The sequence below is a fragment of the Theobroma cacao genome, chromosome 4 (assembly GCF_000208745.1).
Source record: "Theobroma cacao cultivar B97-61/B2 chromosome 4, Criollo_cocoa_genome_V2, whole genome shotgun sequence".
Taxonomy (NCBI): domain Eukaryota; kingdom Viridiplantae; phylum Streptophyta; class Magnoliopsida; order Malvales; family Malvaceae; genus Theobroma; species Theobroma cacao.
Window position 1 is genome coordinate 8,810,896 of NC_030853.1, and position 14,786 is coordinate 8,825,681.

The window sequence follows — 14,786 nt, forward strand, 5'->3', positions numbered from 1 at the left end:
AAATAGGGATTTTAAGGTGAAATTCAAAATTTTACAGTTCAGGAATGACTTAAAATGGTGATTCGAAGTTCGAGGATCAATTCGGAGTCAAACCAAAATTTTCACTATCTAGGGGTAAAATGGTAATTTTGCCACCCCGAGGGCAAATCGGTAAATTTTCACCCCCAACACTTGTCAAGACCAAGAGATTTTATTCATCATAGAAATGGATAAATATGAGAAAATGTGTGGTGGAGAATTAAAGAATTAGAAGATAAATATTTAAAGTGTGGACCAATCACAAAGTGCCACGTGTCAAGCTTTATTATCTTATTATTAAGCTATAAAAATCAGCATAGAATCAGCCCATTCTCACCATAAGAGTCGGCCAAGTAAGAAAACAAGAGGGGAAAGAAAGAAAATACAGGAAACAAACCCTAGCCAAGAAAAATTCAAGAGAAAGTGTGAAAATCCAAGGAATTAAGCAAGGTAAAGTGAAAATTCTTTATTTTTACTTGAGATTTACAATACCCATGCTTTATTTTTTTATTTCTATGGTTGAGAAGCATGATTTCCATAGTGAATAAGTGGTAGGCTGAATGGGTATGATGAGAGAAATGATGTTGAAATTGTTTGATTTTAAGTTATGTTAGTGATTAAGGTTAGTTTAGCATATTTAGAAGCAAAACAATAAGAAAAGAATCCATTTTCCCCGTGAATCTTCATTGGCTGAATCTTCCTTGATGTGTGTGGGTGATGGATTGTTATTATTTCAAGAGAAATGGCTTAGAAAATGATGAATAATGGTGAGAAAATTAAGTAGGAAAAATCACGATGTTAGTGCACTGTAATGGCTGAATTTTTCCATGAAGAAATGGGAGGGTTTTGATGCTGAAATTGGTGTTATTTGAGTAATGTTTAGTGAATTGAGGTATTAGAAAAGAAATGGCGTAATTTGGGATTAAATTGGATGCGTTAGTAATTTAATTTGGTGATAGGCCGAATTAGGTCAACATAGCGTTTAAGCGGTTGATCGAGCATTCCACGCATTCATTTAGATTTAGAGGGCCTGAAATAGTTTATGACAAATTGACACAAATTATTGAATTTTGTGTCATGTGTGATGTATAGGTGATGAGCTATTTGATAAGAATAAAAATATTACACCAAAGACCAGGACTAGGAGTATTTCTACTCTTAATACAGTGAGTAGCCTTATTATCTTCTTAATTATCTAAAGTAGTTTTTATCTGATTTTGTGATTTTATGGAAAATGAGTTAAACGGTAAATCCTTATGTTTTATAAGTAAAATGTGTTTAAATAAAATGATTTTATAAACTGTCTTGAAATTGAATTATGGTTTTGAAAATAGAGTAATTGGAGACCACTTGATGTGTTGTAAAATTATGGTTTTAAATTGAATGTCTTATGACAATATATGAGCATGAATGGCTAAACTGATTTTTGGTGTTAGAATTATTTGTACTGTGTATTCAGCCTTGAGAGGCTAGGTTGCGATAAATTACCATGTCATGCAGATAAAGATTTTATAAATCAGGTGGTAGATAAAATAATCCATAATTTCTGCAGTGGAGGTTCTGTGGACCAGCCTAAGAGAAGGGGCACAAAATCAGATATACTTTACCTCGATCGGAGAGTCGTGTGGAGGGTGTCTCTGGAGCTAAAGATTTGAGTACACTTCACGTGCACCACCGCGTGAGAGTGAGACTTAGCCAACGCCAAGGCATGGCTAGATTTTCAAATGTAAAAATATGTTCACGTGTGTACTACACTGAATAGCCTTGGTGGTCTCGATCAGATGCCTAAGCCAACGCATCCTCAGGAATGATATTGGCAGGAGCCAAGTTTTGTGAAATACATAAGACAAGTTGATTATTTGAGTAAATTAATTATTGATGTTATGAAAAACATACTGAAATGGGATATCTTACTTGTCTCCATTTACTCAACTTTAGATGGTTTAGATGGTATCTGTTTACTCACTAGGATTTTATAGTCTCACCACCCTCAATTCCCCACATTTCAGCTCGGGATAGTCGGTAGATAGCCGATTGCATCAAGGACTTCAATTAGCCTTACATCGACAAAATTGTAGGTTCACAGACTCGCACCTTATTGGTTAGTTGAGGGCCCACGTGTCACTGTAAAAGTAATTTTATACTTCAGTTATCTGCTTTAAAGTACGTATGAATATATTTAGCTTTTACATTACTAAAATTAATTACGGATTTCTCTATAAATATTTTTTTTAGAAAATAGAATTTTTTATTGAATATTATTATTTTATTCAGACAATTATAATTTCATTTCAAATAATTATTTTAGACATCTAAATTTACTTTTAATTATGAAACATGTGTTTTTCACCCACACACCATGTTTTTGGCGAGTTTCGGTATTTTCGAAGAAAAAATGATGAAAATGCCCTTGTGAGCCAGAAAATAATATTATATTTTTTAATTTGGAAACGACTTATGATTTCTTGAAATGCGAGATTTAATAACTGTCACTCACCGAGGAGATGCAGAAGCTGATGCTAAGCCTTGTGGGGTTCCGATCGACATTCAGAATAACAAGTGCCTATCGGGACGTCGTGGTGGTTGTCATGGGCCCGATAGGAGTTTCGGGTCATGACAAATGTGGTAACTTGAAGGTTTAGAGCTTATACAAGGGTTAGGGAGGCACAGGTTTTTAAAGAGAACTTGGTACTCTCTTTATGTTGCAAATGGGCAGATTGCCCAAGAATTCTTTCTTCTCTTTGCAACTTTGGTTTGGACAGATTCCCCAAGGAATCCTTACGCTTGGAATACCTCTCAATGTTGGGAGACAAACTTTCATTTCATTGTTTACTCATGCATGGGTGGGTTGCCCAATGTCATTTCTTTTTCTTTTATTTTTCTTTCCTTTGTTTTCTTTTCATGTCATGTCTTTCAACTCAAATTTCCCTTTCTTTGTTTTCTTTCTATGAAATTTTATGTTTATGCCTTTTTCTTTTCAAATCCCCTTACCATCTTTACTTGTTTACCATGGGCTATCCTTGCCAAACCATGGTTTTCTTCCACTTAAATATTCTTTATTCTTTTTCTCTTGTCAACTATCATATGGTGGGGTCCCACATGTTTCCAACTCACTTCCTCCTTTTTGCATGCAATGATTTGCATGTAATAGTGAATTCTCCCATACATCTTATACCCCACATAATCTAACTTTCCTTGACTAATTAATCTCCATTGGCCTCCAAATATTAAAATTGCACATAAGTCCTCCAACTTTTCTTTATTTGCCGTGTAACCCTTCAAACTTTCATCTTTTACAATTTGGTCCTTCCAACATGTTTTAAATTTCAATTTCCTTCTATTTTCCTTCCTTTACACGTGTAAAATCAAAATATCCAAGTTGCACTTCACCAAGGTGTCACCATAATATTTAAATATATACTTACTCACGCTTGCTTTTTTAATAAAGGCACGCGGGCCCCATTAATGCCATTTTTCTTCAAAATTCTTCTTATTTCTTCTCCCCCACTTAGATTAGTCATATAATCCTTCTTCCTGACTAATTTAGACAATAGTTAAAATATTAATATTTTAATGTTATTTTATTAATAAAATAATATTTTATTCTAAAATTCTCCACTTATCTCCTCGAGTCCCAAAATGTCTTATTATGCCCCGGTTTACTTCCAAATCACCTTTTAACTCACTAATTCATCCTCAATAAAGATATTATTATTTAATTACTATTTCCTCGCATGCGAAATATTTTGTTCCAAACTAGTCCTTTCACCCTTCATCACTCTTAAACATTCTAATTAACCTAAATTGGTATTCGATAAGCTTTATTAGCCACCATATCAAAGTATGGGGTGTTACACTAGTGATTGGGACATTCCCCTTAATTTGAAATAGATCGTTGTTTTATTGCCACCTTGGTTAGGTTAAGCAAGAAGACCTAGGAGGAAAAAGATTCCATTAGTTGGTGAAGGTAGTCAACCACAAAGATGTTCATAATGCAAAAGGCATAGGCATAATAGACAAAGTTGCCCATCCCCATTTGTAGTTCCATCCATAAATTTGGCACCATCTCCAAGTCAGTCGACGCCTCCACGAGGACGACAACCGAAATCATGTTCAACTTGTAGACAAACCAGTCACACACGCAACACCTGTCCAATATGAAGGACAATGTCTGAGAATGTAAGGTGTCTTGTAGATGAAGACACTGGATCCTCCTAACTAACTGTGTGAGCCATGTCCAGTACTTTTTCACAATTTCCTTTTAAAGTTTCTTACATTCATATTTTTTATTTGTTATCTAATAATGGACTAAGTTGATATTTCAACATCTTGTTCTTCTAGCTTGTTATTCTAGTTTGCAATGATAAATCTAGAGAAAATGTCATCGTTGTATTTGGTTTGAAGTGTGGAGGTATGAAATGAAAATATTTGCTTTCCAATTGCATCTCATATTTTGTAGATTTCATTGTAATGTGATTACAATTATGTGGCTTGTTATATGCCATTTACATGTTGTTTCACGTCATTTTGTTTTACTCATATGGTGTGATATGCCATTTCAAAGTCTTATATTGTTACATGCCAAGCTTGTTAGATGATGTTTACATCTTGTGACATGCCATTTCGTTGCAGTATTATATTGCTACACGCTACGTTTCTTAGATGTCATTTACATCTTATTGTGATATGCCATTTCGTTACAGTCTTATATTGTCACACGCCACTTTTGCTAGATGTCGTTTACATCTTATTGTAACAAGCCATTTCAAAAAGTTTTATTGTCAAGCCCGACCCTATAAAAATACTTGCCATGACATTCATGTGATTGACATAATGCTTGCATACTTGGAAAGCCTCGAAAAATTGACAAAAGTCGGTAGTGTACCTAGAGATGCAACTAAGTTGAATTAAGCCTCGAACTAGATCAAAGAGAGATTTTAAGATGAAATTGAAAATTTTAAAGTCCCAAAATGACTTAAGATGGTGATTCGGAGTTCGAGGACCGGTTTGGAGTCAAATTAGAATTTCATAACCTAGAGCCAAAATGGTCATTTTTCCACCCGAGGTTAAGATGTGAGTGTTGGATGAAATTTTTGACTAAGATTGATCATTTGGAGTATAATTTGAGTTTGAGAAGTGAAAAATTTTAATTTCGACATTTTTTCAAGCATAGGGGTAAAATAGTCATTTTGCCACCCCAAGGGCAAAATGGTAATTTTACACCACCCAACACTTATCCAGGACATGGATTTTACCCAATATTATCATGGATAATTGAGGAAATTTAAGTGGTGGAGAGAGATTGCTTAATGAGTAAGTATGACACATGGACCAATGGAATGGTGACATGTGTCAAATTTTCATCCATTAAATATTTGGCTTAAAAATCAGCACATAAACTCTCCCAACTCATTTCTCTTGGCCGACCAAAGGAAGAAAAGGGAAAAAAAGAAGAAGAACAAAAACCTAGCTAAGAAATTCAAGAGAAATTCACAAAATTTTAAAGAATCAAGTGACAAAAGGTAAAATTTCTTGATTTTGACTTGTGATCTACCTATCCCATGCATCCTTTTTGATTTTCCATGGTTGAATCATATGGTTTCATGATGGGTCTCTTGCTGGCCGGACATGGGGGGAGGAGTTTTGATGCTTGATTTGGTTAGATTTCAATGTATTTTAGTGTTTTTAGTTAGTTAGTGAAGTGTGGCATGAAAAACCAACAAGAAAAATTCATTTTCTCCCATTACCCATCATTGGCCGAATTCTCCATGTGGAATATTGATGATGATTTTGATTGTTATTTCGAGTGATTTGGTTAGGAAATAATGAATTTCGGTGAGAAAATCGACTAGGAAAAATCATAGTGTTGATGCACCCACCATGGTCGAAATTCCCAACAGAAAATGTGAAGGTGATGTTGCTAAATTTTATGCTATTGAATTTGTGATTGATGGTTTGGAGAATTGGAAGAAAAATGGAGTTAATTGAAGTTGAATTGGCCAATTAATTAAGTGATAGATCGAATTAGGCAAACACCGTGTTTAGACGATAATTCGAACAATTTGCATTCCATTTCATGCATCCATATAGTTTTATAACGGTTTAGCACTAATGTGGTAAATTGCTTGATTTTGCATCATGTCTAGGTGGTGAATCCTCCGCTAAGGGCAAAGAAATTGTACCCGAGGATCGGTAGTCAGAGTACTTTAAAAAATTCAACTTCCGAGATAGTGAGTAACCCTACTATCATTTTAATTATCTAAAGTGGTTTTTATCCGATTTTGTGAATTTTATGGAAAATGAGTTTAAATGGTTAATTTTTAGGTTTTATAAACAAAATGTGTTTAAATGAAATGATTTTAAAAATTGTCTTGAAATTGAATGAGGAATTTGAAAATAGAGTAATTGGAGACCATTTGATGTGTTGTAAATTTATGGTTCTAATTGATGGCTTATGATAATGTGTTGGCATGACTGGCTGGAATTGTGGTTTGTGAACTGTATGATTTGTTCTGTTTTACATTTACAGGTTGGGTAGTATAATATTAGTCATGTCATGCTGTCAAAATTTTATTGTATGGTGGGTTTAGCTTGCTGCAGTGGGCGGGTTCCGTGGACCAGCCTATTAGAGGGGCACGAAATCCGGTTATATATGTACCTTGATCGGAGAGGCGCGTAGGGTATCTCCTGAGGTATGGTTAGAGTTCACGTCACGCCGAACCACCTCGTGATGATGAACTCCGCTAACGCCAAGGGACGGCTGTGTTTTCCAAACTAAAAATATGTTTATGTGTATACGAAATTTTTAACAACCTTGGCGGACTCGGTTAAATGCCTCGGCCAAGGTATTCCCGAAAATGATTTTGGCAGGAGCCAAGCTTTTAAGATACTCATAAGCCATGTTGATTATTTAAATGAAATGAATATTTATGTTATGAAATACATATTGAGATTGACTATTTTAATCGTCTCCATTTACTCGACTTTAGATATTTTGGATGATGTTTGTTTACTCACTGGGATTATATAATCTCACCACCCTTCTTTTCACCCATATCAGGCTCAGAATAGGCTGTGGATAGTTGGTTTCATCGAGGCTACCATTGGATTTGCATCCTCTAAATTGTAGGTTCACAGTTTTCCTTACTTTTGGTTATTCGGGGGTCCACTGGTTATTGTAAATTAAATTAAATACTCTGGCTTACTGTATTACAGTATGTATGAATTTATTTTGCTTTTACGCTGCAAAAATTATTTACGTATAACTCTAAAAATATTATTTTATAAGAAAATAGAATATTTTATTGAATATTTTTATTTTTTTAATTATTATATCCAAATAATCATAATTTCATTTTAAATGAAGGTTTTGGACGTTTAAACTTATTTTTGATTATGAATTATGTGTTTTGTACTCGCATACTACATTTTTATCTAGTTTCAAAATTTTCAGGAAAAAATTACCAAAATACCCCGAGAGACAAAAATTATTTTTTTTTATTGTTTTGGCTTGGAAATAGCTTATAATCTTTTAAAATATGATATTAGCAATTGTTGCTAGCAAGAGAGGTGAGAAAACTTATATTAAAGCCTTGCGGGGTTCTGGGTAAGGAGTGTTTATCGGGACACCGTGACAGTTGTCACGGGCTTGAGGGGAATATCGGGTCGTGACATTTATATTGTTACACGCTAAGCTTGTTAAGATGTTGTTTACATCTTGTGCCACTCCATTTCATTGAAGTATTATATTGTTACAAGCCACGCTTGATAGATGTCGTTAACATCTTATTGTAACAAACCATTTAAAAAAGTCTTATATTGTTACACGCCACGCTTGTTAGATGTTGTTTACATTTTGTTGTGACGTGCCATTTCATTGCAATCTTATATTGTTAAATGCCATGCTTGTTAGATGTTGTTTACATCTTGTTGAGACACGCCATTTCGTTGTAGTCTTACATTGTTACACGCCACACTTGTTAGATGTAGTTTACCTTTTATTGTGACACGCAAACACTAAAAAATCACTGCTCAAAGGTAAAAAACCAATTAAGTTACATCTTCCAATCATTATAGGCACTGTGTCTAAAATGAAAAATTAATGTATTAAATGTACGTGTACTAAAGTTAATTGTATCTACAAAAAATGTACATACAACTTCCCATATATTCATGGTGTAGGGAGGGGTTCGTTATCACAACTGTTGCTAAAAATTTCTTAAGCGTATTGCAGTTGCATATTTGCAATCATTTTTTGCTTAACTTTGATCGGTCCCAATTGTAAAATATCATCAATGTATCCTACTGTAAACATACCACAGTTGATGTTATCATTCTACCGATGCACTGATGATTTTGGCAAATGAATTTCCAATGGTATCGGCGAGAAATCTCATTTCTTGCAGCAAGTTTTGTTGAAATAATCGGGTTGGTGGCAAATTATGGGAATCATTGTAGTATAGGATGTCATCTAAGTTGCACGTAGTCTGGTTTCCTTCACAGTAGAAGTCCTTGTGGAGTCCACCAACTTTATCTTCCACTTCATCGAGTTGATCTTTGCAACAACCCAGTGCCCACCTACTGTGACACCTCGTACCCTCGTAGAGAAGTCAATATGACCTTATTAACGAGACAAAGGGTCAATGGATGCTAATTTAAGTGCCGTAGAGTGGAGACGGGTGAAAAAGATATTTTAAAATAAAATATCTTGCACACGAGAAAATAATAATAAAATAGTAATATTTTTATTGAGGATGAGTTAGTGAGTTAAAAGGTGATTCAAAAGTGAACCGGGGCAAAGTAAGATGTTTTGGAGCCCTAGAAGGCTAGTGGAGAATTTTAGAATAAAATAATATTTTATGAATAAAATAATATTAAAATATTAATATTTTATCTATTATTGAAATTAGTCGTGAAAGAGAATTATATGACCAATCTAACTGGGGGAGAAGAAATAAGAAAGAATTTCGAAGAAAAACGATGATAGTTGTGCCCGCGTGTCTTTATTAAATAGAGTTAGTGCGGGTAAGTAAATATTTAAATATTATGGTGATATCGCGTTGAAGTGCAAACTTTATATTTTGTTTGCACACATGTAAAGGAAGAAAAATAGAAGAAAATTGGAAGTAAAAGATTGTTGGGATGTCAAGCCCAGTTCTACAATATGTTTATTATGCCATTCTTATATAAGAATGCATGTTTGCTTACTTGGGTACCTCGAAAATCGTTAAAGGACGGTATTGTACCAAATAGTACAATTAAGTTGAATTAAGTCTCGAACTAGTCCAAATAGATATTTTAAGATGAAATTGAGAATTTTAAAACCTCAGAATGACTTAAAATGGTGATTCAGAGTTCGAGGACCGATTTGGAGTCAAATTAGAATTTTCATGACCTAGGGGTAAAATGGTCATTTTTTCACCAGAGGTTAAAATTGGAATGTTGGAAGAAGTTTTTGATCAAGATTGACTATTTAGAACATAATTTGAGTTTGAGAAGTAAAAAATTTTAATTCCGGTATTTTTTCGACCTTAAGGGCAAAATAGTCATTTTGTCACCCTAGAGGCAAAATTGTAATTTTACACCACCCAACACTTGTCCAGTACATGGATTTTACCCAATATTATCATGGATAATTGAGAAAATTTAAGTGGTAGAGAGAGATTGCTTAATGGGTAAGTATGACACATGGATCAATGGAATGGTGACATGTATTAAATTTTCATCCATTTATTATTTGGCTTAAAAATCAGCACAAAATCAGCCCATTTCTCTTCATTATGGCCAGCCAAAGCAAGAACAAAGGAAGAAAAAGGAAGAACAAACCCTAGGTGGAAAAGTTCAAGGGAAAAGTGTGAAAATTCAAGAAAACAAGTGAAAAAAAGGTAAGATTTTTCAATTAAGCTTGTGATATATCTGTCTTAAGCATTTTTTCTTATTTTTCATGGTTGAATCACAAGATATCATGAAGGATAGTGTGCTGATCAAACCCTAGGAGAGAGAATTTGATGATGATTTAGATAGATTTTTAAGATATATGGATGTTTTTAGTTGTTTATGGTGTTAAGTGTAAGAATTAAGCTTCAAATTCACATATTCCTCATGAGTTCATCATTGGCTGAATCTTCCTTGTAGAGTGTTGATGGTGGATTTGATTTTATTTCAGGTGAATTGGTTAGGAAATGATGAATTATGGTGAGAAAATCAAGTAGGAAAAATCATAGTGTTGATGCACTCACCATGGTCGAAATTCTCAAAAAGAAATGTGAGGATGATTTTGATAAATTTTATGCTATTTGACTTGTGTTTGATGGTTTGGAGAATTGGAAGAAAAATGGAATTATTTGGAGTTAAATTGGACATATTGGCCAATTAATCGAGCGATAGATCGAATTAGGCTAATACCATTTTATTTAGGTACATAATTGAATTTATATTGAACACCGTATTGAGATAGTTACCCAAGTATTTCACATCCCATTTCATGCATTAGTATAAAGCCTGAATTGGTTTTACAACGGTTTAGCACAAATGTAGTAAATGGCTTATTGTGCATTATGTCTAGGTGGTGAGCTTTCTGGCAAAAGTAAAGAGATAGTACTCGAGGATTAAGAATCAGAGTACTCAGAATTCGACTTCCGAAATAGTGAGTAACCTTACTATCGTCTTAATTATCTAAAGTGGTTTTTATCCGATTTTGTGGTTTTTATCCGATTTTGTGATTTTATGGAAAATGAGTTTAAATGGTAAATCTTTATGTTTTATAAGCAAAAATGTGATTAAATGAAATGATTTTGTAAAATTGTTTTGAAATTGAATGATGGTTTTGAAAATGGAGCAATTGGAGACTAATTGCTGTGTTATAAATCATGGTTTGAATTGAATGGCTTATGATAATATTAGCATGAATAGTTGAATTGGTATTTGTGTTGAAAATGTATGAACTGTTAATTTGCCTTGAGAGGCTGTAAAATAAAATAATTGCCATGTCATGCTGTTGAATTTTATTGAATTGATGGGTTATATATTAGTCGCTGCAGTGGATGGGTTCCGTGGATCAGCCTATTAGAGGGGCACGGTAACCCTATTATATTCATACCTCAGTATGAGAGGCGCGGTTGGATAACTCCTGAGGTTAAAACTTTAGAGTTCACTTCACACTAAACCACCACGTGAGGGTGAACTCAGCCAACGCCAAGGAACGACTATGTTTTCAAAATAAAAACATGATTTATACGTACATAACTTTTTAACAGCCTTGGCGAACTCGGTTGGGATAGCCCTCAGCCAAGGTATCCCTAATAACTGAGTATGAGAATGATTTTGGCACGAGCCAAAGTTTTAAGAAATTCATAAGCCATGTTGATTTCTCAATTTATATGAATTGATTTTATTTGGTTGAAATGAGTTGAAAGGTGATGAATTACAACATGTTAAACTATTTTATCTGTCTTCATTTACTCAACTTTAGATATTTTAGATGGTATTTGTTTACTCACTGGGATTATATAATCTCACCACCTTCCTTTCCACCCATTTCAGGCTCAAGATTGTCGGTAGATAGCTCATTTCGTTGAGGGCTACAGTTGGACTTGCATCCTAAAAAACTGTAGGTTTACCGCTTTTGATACTTTTGGTCGTTCATGGGCCCATGTGTCACTGTAAATAAAATTTTATACTTTGGTTATCTGTATTACAGTATTTATGAATTTATTTAGCTTTTACGCTACAAAAATTATTTACCGGTAACTCTATAAATATTATTTTACAAGAAAATAGAATATTTTATTGAATATTTTTATTATATTCAAATAGTCATAATTTCATTTTAAATGAAGGTTTTAGACATTTAAACTTATTTTTGATTATGAATTATGTGTTTTATACTCGCATACTACATTGTTAACTAGTTTCAAAATTTTTACGAAAAAATGACCAAAATGCCCCTATGAGACAGAAATAATTTTTTTTATTGATTTAAGTTGAAAATAGCTTAAAATCTTTTCGAACATGATATTTGGTAACGGTTACTCACAGGGGAAATGAGAAACTGATATTCAAGCCTTACGGGGTTGCGGTTGATATTCCTTGTAATGAGTGTCGATCGGGACACCGCGGCTGTTGTCACGGGCTTGAGGGGAGTACCGGGTTGTGACATGGGAGGACTAAATTAAAAAAGGGAGGAACTTGGAGGGCAAAATGATAATTTTTGCATGAGCTTGGTCAAAGCTTCCAAAAGAAGCTTTGACTCTTTTCCTCCTTATCCATGGCCGGTTCTTATTTTCTCCATAAGGCATTTTCTTCTTCTTCTCTAACCTAACGCCATTTTCTCCCTTGCAACAAAAATCGATCTTTTTTCTTTTTCTTTTTTTTCTGTTCCCTTTTCTTTCTTCTCTTGATTCTTCATTCTTCTATCTTCTCCTTGTTCATCAATCCACCATTCTCCACCCCATTTTCATGACAAACGAGCTTTGGGAGAGAGAAAAGAAAATTTTATTTTTTTTTCCTTTCTTTTCTTCATTTTTCCATTATACACCACTTTCATCACTACCTAAGCTTTTTAGCTTCGGATTTGTGTTTGAAAGCCAAAAGGTATATATTTTCAACTCTTGGATTTTGAAATTTATGGGTTTATATATATTTTCAGATTTTATTTCCTAATTTTCTTCAAATTTTTTTTCTTGAAAATATTAGGTTTCTATTGATCTGTATACCTCCAAGCTCATCCAGGTAAAGAAACTTTAAATAGGAATAGTTGGTCTAATGGGTTTGTAAATTAGACTAGAATTTTAGGTCAAATGTTAGGTTAACATGTAGATTGTCTAGTGTAAATTTATTAGAATTATTAGATTCAATTTATGACATAATTGAGGTTGTTATGGTTTATTGATTAATATAGGTGCCAATGGTACTTTAGGGCTTACCTGGATTAGGACCTTGTTGGTGCTAGTTTTGTAAGGTGAGTGAACTTGCATTTAAAAGGTTTTGAACAAATGCATATGTGTTGAATGAAATGCTAGCATATCCTTGGTTGACTCTTTTAAAATTTATGCACGGGAACAAGTTTTTCATAAGTGATACTTCTATGTTTTTAAACGTAAAATGTGGTGAATTACGTATTTGAAATATTATGTTGAATTGCCAATTGAATTGTGGCATGTGATGTATTGTTATGAAAAGTTCTTGTTACATGTTGTTATGTGTGCCATGTATGGAAATGTAATGTTAAATGATAATTATAATCGTGCGTGTGCGGTGTGGGAGTGCACATGACGGTGCCGGTAGTGTGTGGTGTGGGAGAGCACACGTTGATGATATATGCCATGTTCGGTGTGGGAGAGCACATGATGATGATATATGCCATGTGGGATGTGGGAGAGCACATGATGATGATATTTGCAATGTGCGGTGTGGGAGTGCACATGAGGATATTAGGTGTGGGAGTGCACATGAGGATATTAGCTATGTGCAATGTGGGAGTGTACATGAGCTGAGTTGAGGATGGCAGTTGTACGCATTGAGACATGTTATCTGATTGGGATTGACCTTGATGTGTTTCATGCATGTTTGAAATGTGATTGCATTGAATGTTGAAAGTTGAATTTCCTAAATGTTTTAAAATGATTTAAAAGTCAACATGGCATCGAGTTTGTTTATGAAATACAAATTGCATGGTTTCAATACAAGTGCATCGTGCTTTCTAAAGATCTTTTGTATCGTTTGCTTGTTCCCTTCCTATGTTCACTCACTGAGTTTATACTCATTCTTTTCAACTTCATATTTTAGTTTTCAGGATCGAAGGTAGTTGGATCCTAGGTCGAGCTGCTCCCTCCTATTCATCTTTCAATAGGTTCACTACGACTCTCAATGATAGCACCCCCACCTAGAGTCACTCCGCTGGTTGTCAAAGGTCTGTTGTATGTTTATATGTGATAGTTTAATGTAAATTGTGAGATTTGTTGTGAACTTTGTATGTACTTGGTTTTCACGATTTAAATTTTGAGGAGATTATTATTAGAAATTACGAGTTCTAGATCCTAAAGAAAAAAAAGAAGTGATAGATGGACTACTGACGGGTTTACATGGAGAGGCTTGCTTGGGCATAGTGAGCTATGCCTATTGGGCCCATGTGTCGATCATGGCCCGGGGTTTTGGGCTATGACACCCACATTACAAGGAGTGAGGATGAAATCAACATCTTCCCATTTTTTCCCATATGTTGGCAACTCAAGTGGAATTTTCATACTTGCCCATTCCTCTTCAGTTAGATATATGGTGTACAGCATACGGATGGTGTCCTATCAAATATATTGACATTAGCTTACATGTCATGCAGTACAATACACACACATAGTTTCATAATTGAAAATTGTATGAAATAAACTTATGAAGAATAACATATCAAAAATGCATACACATGTGTTGTATAACTTGGACTTCAACCCTGTAAGTTGCTTACATAGTACGTTGAGGTGTGTGTCAATTTGTTCACTTGTCATTTCACTTTCAGGGTTCTTTAATGATGTGAAAAACTCAAGCCTTGATCCCCTAAGATCCCGATGTTATGCTTGCACATGTAACAGATTGTATTCAAAAGGTTAGGTGAATTAAAATTTCAAAATGAAAAGTATTTGCAATGTTATTTCTGAGCTTACCTTGCATGCACGTCTTTCTGGAACGTTTCGTATGCCTCCCCCATCAAGTTCTTCACATCTTGATGGTTAGGGATGGGTCAACATATGGCCTTGAGATGCATTGTTGACCATTGT

The 14,786-nt window shown here is 34.3% G+C and overlaps 1 long non-coding RNA gene across 1 annotated transcript; it reads left to right on the forward strand.

Annotated features, from left to right (window-relative positions):
- Positions 12,218–14,585, forward strand: LOC108661713. The gene is made up of 4 exons (XR_001927486.1): positions 12,218–12,609; positions 12,712–12,747; positions 12,917–12,976; positions 13,804–14,585. It is a non-coding gene; the product is annotated as an uncharacterized LOC108661713 (long non-coding RNA).